The following is a 15283-nucleotide window of genomic DNA, read 5'->3' on the forward strand; positions in this document are numbered from 1 at the left end:
TGAGGATCTCAAATCAGAAAGGTAAAGAGAAGGTCAGTACCATCCCTTCGCACCAGAGACCACCCTGTCCCCTGCTGAGCACCCTGTCAAGAGCAGAGATTCAGTCTTGCAAAGACCTGGTTTAAAACTTGACTCGTCAACCACCTTTTCCAGGAACATGACAAATTCAGTGGTAGAACTAGTTAAAGACACTGAAAACTGGAGCAAGTGTATTTGGAAGCTTGAAGTAAAGCATTCTTTTCAAGGACACCTGATCCTATGTATGGCCCATGAAGTCCGTCTCAAAAATTTCTTAAAACTAGATTTTCCTAAAATGTTGCCCACATTCTCAGGCCACAGTGCGATTACGTTAGAATCTGTCACCAAAAAAAAAAAAAAAAAAAAAAAATCACTTGAAAAACTGGAAATGCTTGAAAATCTAACCTATGGTTCAAGGAGGAACTTACAATGGAAATAAAAAAATATGTAGAACTAAGCAGCAATAGAAGAATCATGTAACACAACATGCACCAGGCATTCAGGACATTGGAAGGAAGTTTATCATTGAAAATGCTGGTTTTTTATGTGATGTGGTGAGCACTGGGTATTTTATTATATGTTGGCAAATTGAACTTAATTTTTTTAAAGAAAATGCTTGTTTTTCAAAACTGAAAATTAATGAGAACCCATTCTAAGAAGTTATAAAAACAACATAAAGTAGAAGGGGAAGAAACCAATAATGGTGAAACAGATGTGAATGATAAAATATAGAAGATCCATAAAGTTAAAAGTTTATGAACTTTAGGTAAAATCGTGAAAATCTGACCAAGAAAAACAAGTGAAGACATAAACTCAGCTATGAATTAATGAAGGGACACAGTTACAGAAGCTTCAGACTCAGAAAGATGAAAAGTAACATTATGAATGACTTTTTCTCAATAGGCTTTTTTTAAAAAAGATTTTATTTATTCATGAGAGACACAGAGAGAGAGAGAGAGAGAGGCAGAGACACAGGCGGCAGAGGGAGAAGCAGGCTCTCCATGGGGGAGCCCGATGTGGGACTCGATCCCGGAACCCCAGGATCATGCTGTGGCCAAAGGTGGCGCTAAACCATTGAGCCACCTGGGCTGCCCTCAATAGGCTTTTAAACTTCCATGAAATGGGTACATTTCTAGCAAAATATTCACTTATCAATACTGAATCAAGAAGTAGAAAACCTGAAAACTACTTTAAGACATAAAGACAGCAGTGAAAAACCTACAAATGAATCTCTAGGCCAAGAGAAATCTACTAATATGTGCTATGAAACATTCAAGGATAAATTGATTTCACTGAGATACAAATTCCTATGTTAGGTAATAAAGAGGAAGTCCTCTCACCTCATTTTACGAAGCTGGAATTATCTTGACAACAAATTTAACAGGCCGATCTCACAGATCTAGAGGTAAAATTCTTGAGCAAATGTCATCAAACCACATCCAACAACGTGTAAAATGGGTACACGATCAAGGTGGTTTTACTTCAGAATGTGAAAGTTGTTTCTACATTAAAACGATCCAATTATATATTTCCTCAGATGAGCTGTTTAAAGGGGAAAAAAGTCAATGATTATTTCAATAGCTACCAAAAGAGCATTTATAAAATTCAGTTATATATATATATATATATAATTTTTATATATATATAATTTTATTAAAAATATAAAATTTATTATAAATACACAAATAAATAAAATTCAGGGTCTACTTATAAGAACGCTTAATAAACTAAGAATAAAAGATTTTCTTTAAGCTGATAAAGGATGTGTACAGCAATTCTGCAGCCAACATATACTTGAGTGAGGAGATATAGAAGGATTCTCTTTAAGATTAGAAACAAGATAAGAGTGAGTGCTTTATCCACTTCTTTTCAACATTGCCCTGAATATTCTGGCCAATCCAGTAAGCCAAGGGAAAGAAATTAAAGTTATAAGGATTGAGAAGGAAGAAATTCTTTACAGATGATATGATTGTGTACATAGAAAATCCAAAAGAAATTTCAGATAAATTATTAACCTTATTAGGAGGGTTTAGCAGGCTTTCTGCTACAAAATTTATGATAAAAGTCTATCAAATTTTTGTACTTCAACAAACTGATAGTAAATTAAAGGGACTAGTGTTTATACTAGCTTAAGAATACAAAGTACCAAAAAAAAAAAAAAAAAAAGAGTACCTAGGAAAATAGATCTTTATAAAAAAAAAAAAAAAACAACACAAAACCTTAATGAAGAACACCAAAATGACTGAAGTAATGGAGCAACAGGCCCTGCGTATAAGTTGGAAGATCTGAGATTGTGAAGATTCCAATTAATCAAAAATCTATGAATTCCTAGATCTATGATTTATGAATTCTGTGTAGTTCAATCAGAATCTCAAATGGATTGTTTTTGGTTGGTTGGTTGTTAGATTGGTAACTTGATACTAAAATTTATATGAAAGTACAGAGATCTGAGAGAAGCCGGAACAGTCCTGAAGAAAAACAGGAAGAAAAGGTTTGCCCTTCAAACATCATTACTTATTATCAGGCTAATAGTAATTAAGAAGGTGCAGTGTTGGCACAGAGGCAGAGTCTCTCCAACAGGAGAAAACAGTCCTGAAATAAGAGGACTCTTCACACCAGAGCTGGCGCCGTAGGCTGGCGGGAAGCACAGAGGAGTCAACTAATGATGAAATAATTGGTTACGTGTATGGGAAAGAGTGAAATCAGATTGCACCATAAAAACATTGATTTCAAATGCACTAAAAACCTAAGAAGAAACAAAACACCTTATGGAATGTTTAGAAGAAAATATATGAGAATATTTATAAGGCTCAGGGTAGGAAAAGATGCAAAACATAAAATGATATATTCTGGTACATAAACGTTAACTTCCAGTTCTCGAGACAAATTCCAAAAAGCAGGAAGAAGGAAAGATATTTACAGCAGAAAGCAACAGGTAAAAAACACTAGTATCTACCATATCTAGAGCTTTAAACAACAAAAAGAAAAAAAGATCAGCTAACTATAGATAGATTTAGAAAGCGTACAGGGATTTCATATTAGTGGAAGCACAGACGGCCTGTGAACAGGTTTCAGCATCCTCGTACCCAGGCCAAAGTGAGACGCAGACCACAGCCTCGTGCCATCAGACTCAGAAAATCAACCCTATCACGATCACGAGCGGTGGAAGCTCAGGAGGGGAGTGACCTGATACAATCGTTTTGGAAAACGGTTTGACGTGACCTGTTCAGGTTGAAGACCAGCGGGTCCCAGGGGCCAGCGAGCTCACCGTTGGAGTCTGATCCAGAACCACTACAGAGACACGAGCAAAAACAGCTTTGTTCATCGTGGAGGGTGGGTGGGGGGCCTGAAATGAGCCAAATGTTCTTCGAAAGCAGAAAGGACACATTGAAGCAAACTCACAATAGAGAGCCTCGAATGAACAAATTATAAAGCAGGGGCGGGCCAACTGCAGGCCGCGGGCCGGGAGCCTGCTTTGTAAATAAAGCTTTATTGGGACACAGTCACACCCGCCGGCGTGGGTTGTGGAGGTTGTGCTCCTGCTGCGGCAGCGACGCTGAGCCCTGGTGACGGAGCCTGTACGGCCCACAAGTCGGCTGGGTCTGCCGGGTCCCTTAGAGGAAAGGCCTGCTGGCCCCATAAGGCGATTGCCGAGGTCGCTCGTCACATCCTCACACTTCAACCTGCATGAACCTCACATGCATAATGCTGAGTAAGAGAAGCCAATCACGGGGCGGGGGGTGGGTTCCATGTAATGTTCACAGGGAGGCACCACTAATTATTGTTTGGGGATCCTCTTTTTATAGATGTGGAATGGCTTTAACCGAAAATTCATGATAGTGACTGTTTGGTGAAGATTTGAAGTGTTCGAAAGGAAGCTCTAGGAGGCTTCTCGATTGCTAGCGGTCTTCTGTTTCTTAGCCCCCGGCGGAGGGTAGCTGGGTGTTTGGTTAGTTTCCTTAAAATGTATGTTTATTTATTTTTTTAATGTACATTTATTTTATAAACTCTTTAATACCCTATTTTACAATAAAAAAATGTAACGTTCCACGTCAAGAAGTATGTTCGTGATACTGTTCCGTGGGAGAAATCTCACAAAAACACTAAGAGTCACGTCCCAACGTTGTAAAGAAAGTAAAGATCTATATCCGTGCGCATAGGAACACGTAGGTCTACGAGAGACCGGGGATATACAGATGAATATATGCGACATTTGTAAACAAACTAATACAATATTATTTTAGGACTCTTGTGGAGCTTTTAAATGATGCATATGAAAATTGTGTAATTCGATGGAAAGTAAGTCACAAAACGGGATGCGATATATACAAAATTACCTCAATTACATGAAAATGTGCCTAGGAAAGTAGCGGAATGGAAATCATCTAAAGGTTGGTAGTGCATGATTCTGCGAGGTGAAATTATGGGTGAGTTTTTGCTGTCTCTTGAACTTTCCAGAGTCCCCACAATCAATGCGTATTACTCATGCTATGGGATGGAGGGTAGTTTCAGTTTCTTTTAAGCCCCGCAGGGCTCGTCCTCACCGTCTGTCCACCAGGCCGCTCCCTCCCATCCTGGCTCTCGCAGCCCTTCGTTCGTTCTTTCAAAACAGTTGTCACAGTCAATCGACATGATTTATTATCTGGCATACGCACTAGATTGTACCTTTTCTGGTGACAGATCATGCTCAGCCCGTTCCACACCCCGGAGCTCAGCTCCATTGTCACCGTGTGGAGCCTGTGACTGTGTCGGTGGAGCTGGGGGGTGAAGGAGCGCTCTGGATCCTGCAGTCTGAGGCAGGCCCCATGTGTGGCCGTTGCAGCAAGGTCCGGAAGCACTTGGGGGTGCATGCTGTCCCCGCTGTGAACACGTGGGCCCGAGGAGCACCGAGCCAGAGCAGGTGGGGTGGATGAGAGTGTAGACATGGAGAGACTTCTGGAGCAAAGTGTGAAAGAAGAATGTGGGAAAACCTGGACCGGTGACCTAAACGTCGGCCAACCATCATCACTAGCACGGACCACTCGTCCTCCAGCTGACTTCAGGTGGATAGCTCTCTTCTTAAAAAAAGACTAGAGAAATTTATATGAAGTTTTTTAAAGCATTTTACAGTCTCCTTTATCCTTCAAAGTAATAATCCATGTGCCACTTAGGAGCAACTCTGGGTAGATCCGCGGGGAATCCTAATCCCCGGAAGGACGGAGGATGCCCCATGTCACGGCGAGGGTAACCTGGGGTCCCCCCTGGGCCGGGACCCTAAGGCTGTAGGGGTGCCTTCCTTCTGTCCCGGCTGAGCTGCTGACCTGCGTGGCGCCCACACGGAAGTGGAAGAGCCTTCTGTAGTAAGGCCTTACCAAACAGAGGAAATCACTGTATCTCGTTCTGAGTTTTTGGTGTCTCTGTGAAAGAACGTGGGCTTGATAAGTATTACCCAATTTCCTTTTAGTTCCCAGCAGCACTGCTAGGGTCTGAGGGGCAGGGCGCAGCGCAGAGGAATTGGGATTTGCTCTATTGCTCTTTTTTTATTTTTTATTTTATTTTTTATTTTAGTTTTTAATCTATTGCTTTTTTTCTGCTGCAAGTACAGCACATCTTTCTCCAGAATCTCCAGCTCCAGCCTCATTTGCATCCACTTCTCTCTCTCTGTCTCTCTGTCTCTCTCACAGTTTCTGGAAGTAGTGATCTCGACCCCCCTCCCCCATTACATTGCTAAATGAGAGCAAAGAACCTGACTCAGGGTTAAGAATTATAAGTAAAGGGAGTCAAAGCAGCCTACTGACCTCAGAGGCTGATAGAGCAAATTAAATTGAGGTCATTAGAAACCAAAATGTAGGAACTAAGATTTTGGTTAAAATATATATCAGAATTTTTTTTTTCCTCTTCAGAGAGACTGTGCTCATGCAAGAGAGAGAAAAAGAGAAAGGAGGAGGGAGAGAGAACCGCAAGTGGACTCTATGCCCAGCATGGAGCCTGATGTAGGACTCGATCTCACAACCCTGAGATCTTGACCTGAACCAAAATCAAGAGTCGGACTCTTAACTGGCTGAGCCACCCAGGAGCCCCGAAATAGATGCCAGCCTATTAAGACAGGCTGCAGAGTTTAAAGATTAGTGATTACCCTGCAAGCAAATACAATGCTCTTATTTTACGTATGGAGGGTACGAGGCTCAGAGGGAGAAACTACTCGTCGCAGTCACACATCTAGTCACTGAGAAGACGAGGCGTGGAGCACAAGTATGTCCCCAAACCCACATGGTAGCGTGGAATCCAAGCCCTACTGAACGGATATTCGGGCGTGAGGTTAGGGTTATAGGGAAGGAGGCAAAAGGTTGTGCAACCGCTTGACCCTCAGCCTCATTCACTCGAGACACCAGGGACGTCAGTGGTAGGTGACAACTTGGGATGAGAAAGACTGTCTCATGTCCTCTCCTCCCTCCGTGGTTTTTAATCGATGCCCCTATTATTTACTTACAGACAGGAGAACAGTGTAGGGCCTGTTATAGGCCGCGGGGCTCAAACAGCCATCAGGCAAGACACAGGGAAAGTGCGAAACTCTAATGTTTGAGAAAATCACCAGAAAACCAGAACAGGAAAAGGAAGAAGCTTAGAAAATTTAAAATCAATTCCCCTCTCCTGTTTTTTTTTTTTTTTCTTTCCTACCAGCAGCACTTACTTCTTGCAAAGTTGGCAAAGGACCCGAGAGAGATTCTCTGAGTTGCAGATGCATCTGGACTCTTTTAAAAAAGAACTCAGAATAGGCGTGTTCACGAGGCCTTGAGGGAGACACTGAACCCAGGCCTACAAGGGCCGCATTTCCCCAGCGTGAAAGAAGCTCAGGCCGCAGTGACCGGCTCAAGGCCCGGGCCACGGATTCCTCCAGCCGCAGCGGATGCTCCCGCACAGGGGAAGCCTCTTTAAACCCTGTCCACAGGCTGCATTTGTGACTACATGGGACCCAGGACTCCAGGGACTCCCCTGAGAGAAGCAGGCACAAGGGGCAGCAGAGGAGGCACTTGAGACCCTGTCCCAGGGGCCTGATTAGCATCTCAGGCAATTAGTCGAATAAAACTCTACCTTCGTTTCCTGAATCACAAGAGCAATTTGCGCCGTAGAAACAAATATGTTTCGTTAAGAACCTAAGGAACCCAGAAGAAACGTGTAAAATAAAATACACTGCTGAGGATCGATCCTGAAGTTGGTGAAGTGACAAACACGAAAGCACGTCTATTTACGTCGCAGGCACTACGCTACGTGTTGGCAGGACAAGAATGACGAGGACAGTCAGGGATTTGCTTCCACGGAGCTCATCTGGCGGGAAGCAGAGAGCTGACGCTGATGCATTGGGCATCTGCACGCACCGCTCGGGGAGGAGGCTATTTTTGCAGCTAAGGAGCATCCCTTCCTCTGACGGACGGAGCTCTGACGCAAGGCATATGGCTTGTCAAGTGGACAGTGGGCCGCCTTTCTCTCTCACCGTCTCCCCCGATCGGGTACCTTTGTGTCGTGTACAAATGTCCACGCCGGGTAGCTTTCAGACCTATAATCTCACAAATAAATGCATCATTACAAACAGCAATAAATGCTGCGAGGCAAAACACAGGGTTTCATAATGGAAAGGAGGTTATGTTTTGTTAGTCTGGGGAGCCTAAATATTCCTCTGAGCGATGGTTTTGAGCTGAGGTCTCTAAGATGAGTGGGGGTCAACTCGGTGACATTAGGGAAGAGAATCTAAGGCAGAAAAAAAACCCGAGTGAGGGACGTGATAGATTATTCGATAGTAACCCATCCCGAGAACTGAAACGAGGCCAAGCTGTGCACAGAGAGCTGGAGGGAGAGATGAATTTAGAAGGCGCTAGAGGATGTGCGCCTGTGGGTCTTGCAGCTTCAGGCTTGTTTTAGGGCGACGTGGAGCCAGCAAAGCTTTTAAGGAGGTGAGTAGCACAGTCAGAGCGTCTGGTGCAGAAGTGGAAAATGAGTTGGAGGAGCGCAAGCTGGGGAGCAGATGAGGAGGCTGCTGCGGTTGTGCACTGCAAACGCCACAGGAACCGGGGCCGCCGAGGGCGGCGCGGGGCCGTCGGGGAGGCCAGCCCGCAGCCGCATCCAGGGCACACACTCCAAGAGACCTGCCGCTCCCAGGGCTCAGAAAGTGATTCAGGATGCAGTTCTCAGAAGAATTCCCGTCTAGAGAAAGAAAGGATGGTGTTTTGCGTTTTTTTGTTTTTACGAAAATCTGAGGATTCTTCGCTGTGATCCTCTTCCCCAGGCCTGATGGAATCCTGACTTCGTTTATCAGGATGGAAAGGCACAGTCTCACCCAGTTCTCGGGTTGGAGCCGGTTCACAGAACTCAAGTCAGGGTTACGCTGCAGATAATTTTTAAGATGCGTTATTACTATTACATAGACTTAAAAATGTGTTGTTACTGTTGTATTTAGATAGATACAACCCATATTAAAATACCTATTATATAAATATGGGACCTATTACATCGATCTACGTTTATTATAGAGATTGCTAATATATGGTCCCCATTCTGTTCCGTGGAGCACCGTGGTCAGTCAGACACACCAAGGCCTCTGGGAGCAACTCCTGTTACTACGTGACCTCTTTCCTTAACCTGGGGGCAAAAAAAAGGTAGAAAATGAAATAATATAAGCAATGATTTAAGGGTACTGGAAATTGCCCAAAGGCAGATAACACATTAAGAAACATTTATGCTCGAAAAGTTGCTAGAGCTTCAGGTAAAAATGGCAAGAGTGTGTGCGCTCTTTTTATTTTGGGACATTCCCATCATCGCCCCCCACCCCCCACAGGCCCCCCCCTCAGGTCAGAGGGTAGGAAGTTTAGCTTTATCCCCTTGGATTTGGCGGGAAGAACCAGCAGCTTTGGTGTCGGAAAGCTCGGTCTGTAATGTGTACTGGAGCTTGGGCAAAAACCTGCAGCTCTGCTGGCTTAATGCAGACTCACCTGGGGAGAACCCCCCAGCCCTGCAGCTCTGATGTTATTATGGTCTTGGTTCTGCGTGAGGAACAAATAAGCCATAAATGTAACCAAGAGGTCCTGAAAATAAGAAAGTCGTAGAAAGGCTGAAATAAGTTCTGCTTCTCCAGCTGCAGAGAAACTCTGAAGGCACAAGGGAGGTCTGGGAACGGGCTCCAGCCGGGCTGAATGCACCTGACAGCCTGCCCCCGGGTGGATCCGCAGAGAGTAGAACTCCGTGGGTTCTAGGTGTTAACGTGCAGTTAATCCAGCAAATCGCCGGAGAGCCACCAAGCTATGTATTCGCAGGGAAACCCCTGGGAATGGAAGCCAATGTGATCGAGAAATGGAGCAGACGTCAGCACCCGAGCACAGCAGCCTCTGCGTTTAAGTGGAAAAGAGTAGCTGAAAACAGAGGAGAACAATGACGACATTTGAAAATATAGATTTTCCAGAGTTGCTATGATATATCCAGTTACCAACCAAGTATTACAAGTTTGTGTAAAGAGAGAGAAAAGTATGACCCAAATTCGGGGTGAGGGGAGGGAAGTAGTCAATAGGAATTCATTCTGAACGAGCAATCGGATGAGCAGATTTTATGGACAGAGTCAAAGAATTAGAGGGAAGTATGTTCAAAAAATTATATATATAGAATGGCAGCGATCACACAAATAGGGACTCTCAGAGGCCATCAAAAAGAAGGGAATGCAAGTTCTAGAGCTGAAAACTAACTGAAATGCTATCAAAGGTAGAAGTGAGATAGCAGAAAAAAAGAACCAGGGAGCCCAGAAATCAATGATAGAGACCATCCAGCATCAGAGCGCCTGGGTGGCTCCGTCGGTGAGCATCTGACTCTTGATTTCAGGGTCGTGAGATGGAGCCCCACACCCAGTGAGGAACCTACTTAAAAAAAAAAAATTAAGATAAAAAGAAAATCCATCTAGTTTGAAGAAAAGAAACAAAGGGATGAAAACAAAGTGACTCTCACAGACCTGCAGGACCAAGTAAACACGCCGACATAGGTGTAAGGGGCTTCCTGGAGAATGAGGCAGGAAAGAATATCTAAACAAATAAGGGTTGAAAGCTTCCCAAATTTGATGAAAAACACTGATGGCTTCAAGAAACGCAACAAATCCCAAGAAGGGTAAATGCAGAGAGAACCATATGTAAGACACCAAGCTGCGGAAAGCCAAATTCAGAGACAAGAATCTTGAAAACCAAAGAAAAGTGACTCACCATGTACAGAGAAAAAAAAAACAACTATGATTAAGAGCTGACTTCTCAACAGGAAACACAATTGAGACCAGAGGATAGTGAAATGGCATTCAAATTGCCCAAAGAAAGGAAAAATTTAACAGAAAAATCCGTATCTAACAACAACATCCTTAAAAAAAGGAGGGAAAAATTAAAAGAGTGTCTACATAAAGAAAGACAGAGGATTGGTTGCTAGCAGACCTACCATCCAGGAAATATTAGAAGTTCCTTTTTTTTTTTTTTTTAGAAGTTCTTTAGGCTGAAAGGAAATGACCATTGACGATAACCCATTTTTATAAGAAAGAATGAAGAAAACCAGAAACGCTAGCTCCCTGACATATGTAAAGTCATCACCGTGTGCACGTGTGTTTGTCTGCCTTTTTATTTTCTCCCCACACTAATTTCTTTGAAGAAATACCATTATTTAAAATAGTTCTGTTGTTATAATACCGTATGGGTTTACAAATTGGCTTTGTGAAAAATAAAGATGTTCTATGAGCCAGAGGGGGACATGGAGCCATGTTTCCGTATTGCTGCGCAGCGTCGAAATCGGCCTTGAGTTAACCTGACCCACATGGTGATCACTTAGATATGCATACAACAAACACTCAAAGGAAAAAAAAAATCTAGTTTCTAAACGGGAGAATCAATATGGCACAATAAAAAAAAAAAGGTGATTTAGCAGAAAAGCAGGCGGGAAGAGTGCAACAGGGATGAAAGGGCCACGGAGTTCCGGAAACACCAGCGAAGGGGAAAGGCGTTAATCCACCCATGACCTTAACGACGGGAAAGTGACCGCGTTGGATCCTCGGGTCCAAAGGGAAAGGGCGTCAGGCTGGATCTTAAGCAGCCACAAGGCGTTGATGGGCTGTTACCCGACGTGCGTCTAGGATCTGAGTCGCAGATACTGTGACAGTAGAGTGTGTAAGGAGATCACACGCCCGCAGCAGCCGGAGGAGAGCAGGGACCTGCATGTGACTCTCCAGCAAAAGAGACTTGCCGAGCGGGCGTCGTAAGGGGACAAAGATGGGTTTATGGTGGAAGAGTCGTTAAGGCAGCGGGATACAAAATCATGACGTCTATACGCAAATCCGTGAAGCAAAGAGGACAGAATTGAAAGGAGGGATGGCGCAGCCCGCACGGTCGGGGGCTCAGGGCTCGGGTCGGGGGGACCTTGCAGGACGGACCAGGACCTCAGCAGCCCCTCCGCCTCCTGACCCGGACGTATGGGCTGCTTCCTTGACAGCACCTGTCACAGGGACGTCCAGGTGACGGCTGAGCACCTGCCTTCAGCCCAGGGCATGACCCCAGGTCCTGGGGTCGGGTCCCACATCGGGCTCCGTGCGTGGGGCCTGCTTCTCCCTCTGCCTGCGTCCCTGCCTCTCTCTGTGTCTCCCATGAATAAATAAATACTTAAAAAAGAGAGTACAGGTTGCACATTCTCCAGGCTACACTGGATATCAGGCCACAAAACCAAGCCTCAGGTTCTTAAGACGTGAACTCTTCTTTCCTGATGTTCACATACAACAGCAACTTTCTTTTGATTAGTGTTTACATGATATTTTCCCCCATTCTTTTATGGTTAATCTCTCTGTCTGCTGGTAACGAACGTGTGTCTGCTGTCAACAAAACTGTGTCTTCCTATCCAGTGTGACGGTTTTTGTCTAATTGGATGGTTATCTTACATTTAATGAGATTTTTATTATGTGTAATGAAATTGATCATTTCTGATTTTTTTGATCATTTCTGATTTTGCATTGAATGGAATTGACACATCATTATGTATAATGAAATCGCCGATACCGTTGGGTTTAAATATGCCATGTTAAGATTTGTTTTCTGCGTCTCCCATTTTTCTCTCTTTTTATCTTATCTTGAAATAAAGTGTTTTCACGATCCTTTTTCCTTTTTTTTTCTTTTTCCTTTTATTTGTTACTTATACATCATCTTTTTTTTAAAAAAAAGATTTTATTTATTCATTCATGAGAGACACGGAGAGAGAGAGACAGAGAGGCAGAGACACAGGCAGAGGGAGAAGCAGGCTCCATGCAGGGAGCCCGACTCAGGACTTGATCCTGGGTCTCCAGGGTCACGCCCTGGGCTGAAGGTGGATCCCTTTATACAACATCTTAATGGTTGTCTTAGAGATTGTGTTTCAAGGACCAAGCAAAGATTTCGTGAAATCTGATTTTGATTTATCCCCATTTTGATGTTATTGCTGTATATTGTAATTCCACGAATATTTAGATATCCACAAGTTATTAATTTATTGGATAATATTAAGCATAATATTCATTGGTACTTGCCCATACATTTATCTTTTCTGTTATTTTAGACTTCATTTTAGTCATATTTCATTTTGGTTTCCATCCGTGTTGGATCTTCGTTCCATCTGAAGAACTCCGTATTTCTTTAACGAAAGTCCACTGATGCTTTTTTTTTTTTTTCCCATTTCTGAAGCTGTTTTCGTTTCTTTTTCTTTTTTTTTTTTTTTTTTAAATTCGTGAAGGATATTTTCCTGGAGTGCAGAATTCTCACTTGGCAGCCATTCCCTCTCAGCACTTCGAAACTGGCGTTCCACTGGTTTCTGCTTCTCATTGTTGCTATTAAGCAGCCAGTCCATCGTCGTATTGTCATTCCTGGAAAATAACGTTATCTTGTTTCCTTTAGCTACTTTTAAGGCTTTTTGTTTTAGTCTTTATCTTTTAGCCATTTTACACCAGATGTCTACCCCCGTTTGGTTGGGGGTGGAGGGCACGTGTATGTATCTTGCATGCAGTTCAGAATGAATCTGCCTCCTAATGTTTTCGTCAGGTTGGGAATACTTGTGGCCATGTTTCTTCATCTCTTGCTTCTGGTATGTTCTCTCCCTCTTGTGCACCTGTAACTTGAGTCACATGCATTCTAGACCTTTCACTGGGTTCTGTATGGCTCGTCTGCTCGTTGACGGGTGGGGTACTGCCTCGGTCCCCTCTCTGTGCTCCACCTCAGATACGTTCTTCTAATAGACTTCTCAATCTCTGATTTTTATCTCTAGGTTTTTTTTAATTTTTAATTTTTTTCTAGATTTTTTAATGTGCTATTAAACTATTAAGTTCTTAGTTTCAGTTATTAATTTTTTACTTTATATGTTTTCACTTTATTTACTTTAAAGACTCATTTATTTGACAGGGAGAGAGATCAAGAGAGCACAGGTGAGGGGAGCAGCAAAGGGAGGGGGAGAAGCAGGCTCCTCACTGAGCAGGGAGCCCAGTGGATGATGTGGGGTAGGATCCCGGGACCCCCGGGATCATGACTTGAACCGAACGCAGATGCTCAGCCGACGGAGCCATCCCGGCGCCCCTGTTTTCACTTTATTTAAAAATATTTTCCAGTTGTCTGTGTGGTTTCCCCACCTGTTACCCATTTTCTTCAACACAATGAAAATTAGTGTTTTATTGCTTCACGACACATCGCCACAATTGTTTTTAATGTGTCGTGTGACATAGTTACATTCATGTTCTCATTTCTCAAATAAGCACAAATGTGACCGCTTAAGACACCACACATTTACGTCATGGTTCCCACAGGCAGGTGTTCTGGGTGTGTTTGGGTCCCCGGCTCGGGGCCTCTCAACCCTAGAATCAGAACGTCAGCCGGGCTGTAGTCCCTTCTGGACCTCGGCGTTCTTCTCTGAACTCGGGTGGTTGGCAGTCTCATTCCTCGTGGTTCTCCAACGGAGGCTGTGTTCTCACTGGCTGTCGGCTGGATCTGCCCTCTTACTCGAGCGCACACGTTCCCTGCCACGCGGCCTCCAGGGAGTCCTCTCAAAACGTGGCAGCCCACTCCTGTAGAGTCAGCAGGAGAGGGTCTTGGGCTCCAGTCTGCTAACACAGATTTTTCTAGGATGTAATATAAGCCTGGGAGTGACGTCCCATCACCTGCTCTCCTGGGTGGGGGCAAGTCCCAGTTCCGCCTACGCTCAGGAGGAGAGGATCATCCATGAATGTGACCAGTGTGCGTCACCTTACGATGCATCTCCCACAATCTATTTATCTCAGAGTTGTATCTAATAACTTTAATAAGTGGCTTTTTTATGAGTCTATTTCTATTAAGTGCTTTTTTTTTTTTTTTCCTTCTTGATTCTTAGCCCTTTGGCGTCTTGTTCTGGTATGGTTAGTGTGTATTTATTGCAGCCTGGACTTTACATCAGGTGTCCAGGGCCAGGTAGTAGATAATTCAGGATCTGTGGACCAGAAGCCTCTGTTGCAACTATTAAATGCTGCCATGGTAGCAGAAAAGCAACCATAGGCAGTACATGAGTGAATGTGGCTATGGTTAAAAAAAAAAAAAAAGACTTATGGTTGCTGAAATTTGAATTTCATACAGTTTTCATGTCACAAAATATTAACTTTTGTTTTCCATCATTACAGAATGTAAAGACCATCCTATAGCTTGTAGATTATGCAAAAACCGATGGCGGGTTCATGGGTCAGCAGTCAGTGGTTTGCTTACCTCTGCTCTATGAGAAAAAAATAGTACAGATCAACCGAGTCTCTACATTATGTTAGCTTCCTCTGTTTGACCCCTGGTAGGTAGTCAGACGAGGGGCGAGACCATATCAGGAAGCAGGGGTCAAGTGAGACCGAAACTGGTTTCCGGGTGTGAGGATTCATTTCCTCGTTACCCGCTCACCTAGAGGGCAGCCCTGGAGCACGTGGAGCCCGCCAGATGCTCTGCTCGTCCTGTTTCAGTGTTTTGACCGAAGCCTGTAAACCTCAAATTAGAGTTCCTTGAAGAAACTGCAAACGGGGTGTTAGGCTAACACTTCTCCATGTCCTTCCTTTATGGAGACTTGGCCTCTCAATCATTCACGGACTCACCCTCTTGTCATTGCAGAGATGGAAGAAAGAGGTTTCGGTCCTTCGATTATATGCAGATGTGAAGAGTCGCAGGGGGAAGGGACCCAGGAAAGGGCCACTTATTCTCCTTCTCTTACTTGACCTTTGTGTCTTCATTTGTAAAATGGGGAGAGTGATACGCTAATATACGTCTAC

General features: G+C 43.8%; 1 protein-coding gene across 1 annotated transcript in view; it reads left to right on the plus strand.

Moving 5' to 3' along the window:
* The window catches only part of LOC112642957 (olfactory receptor 10J3-like), a 148423-nt gene that overhangs the window by 125124 nt on the left and 8016 nt on the right, over positions 1 to 15283 (plus strand). The window lies entirely within an intron of this gene.

This window comes from Canis lupus, chromosome 38, assembly GCF_003254725.2.
Source record: "Canis lupus dingo isolate Sandy chromosome 38, ASM325472v2, whole genome shotgun sequence".
Lineage (NCBI taxonomy): Eukaryota > Metazoa > Chordata > Mammalia > Carnivora > Canidae > Canis > Canis lupus.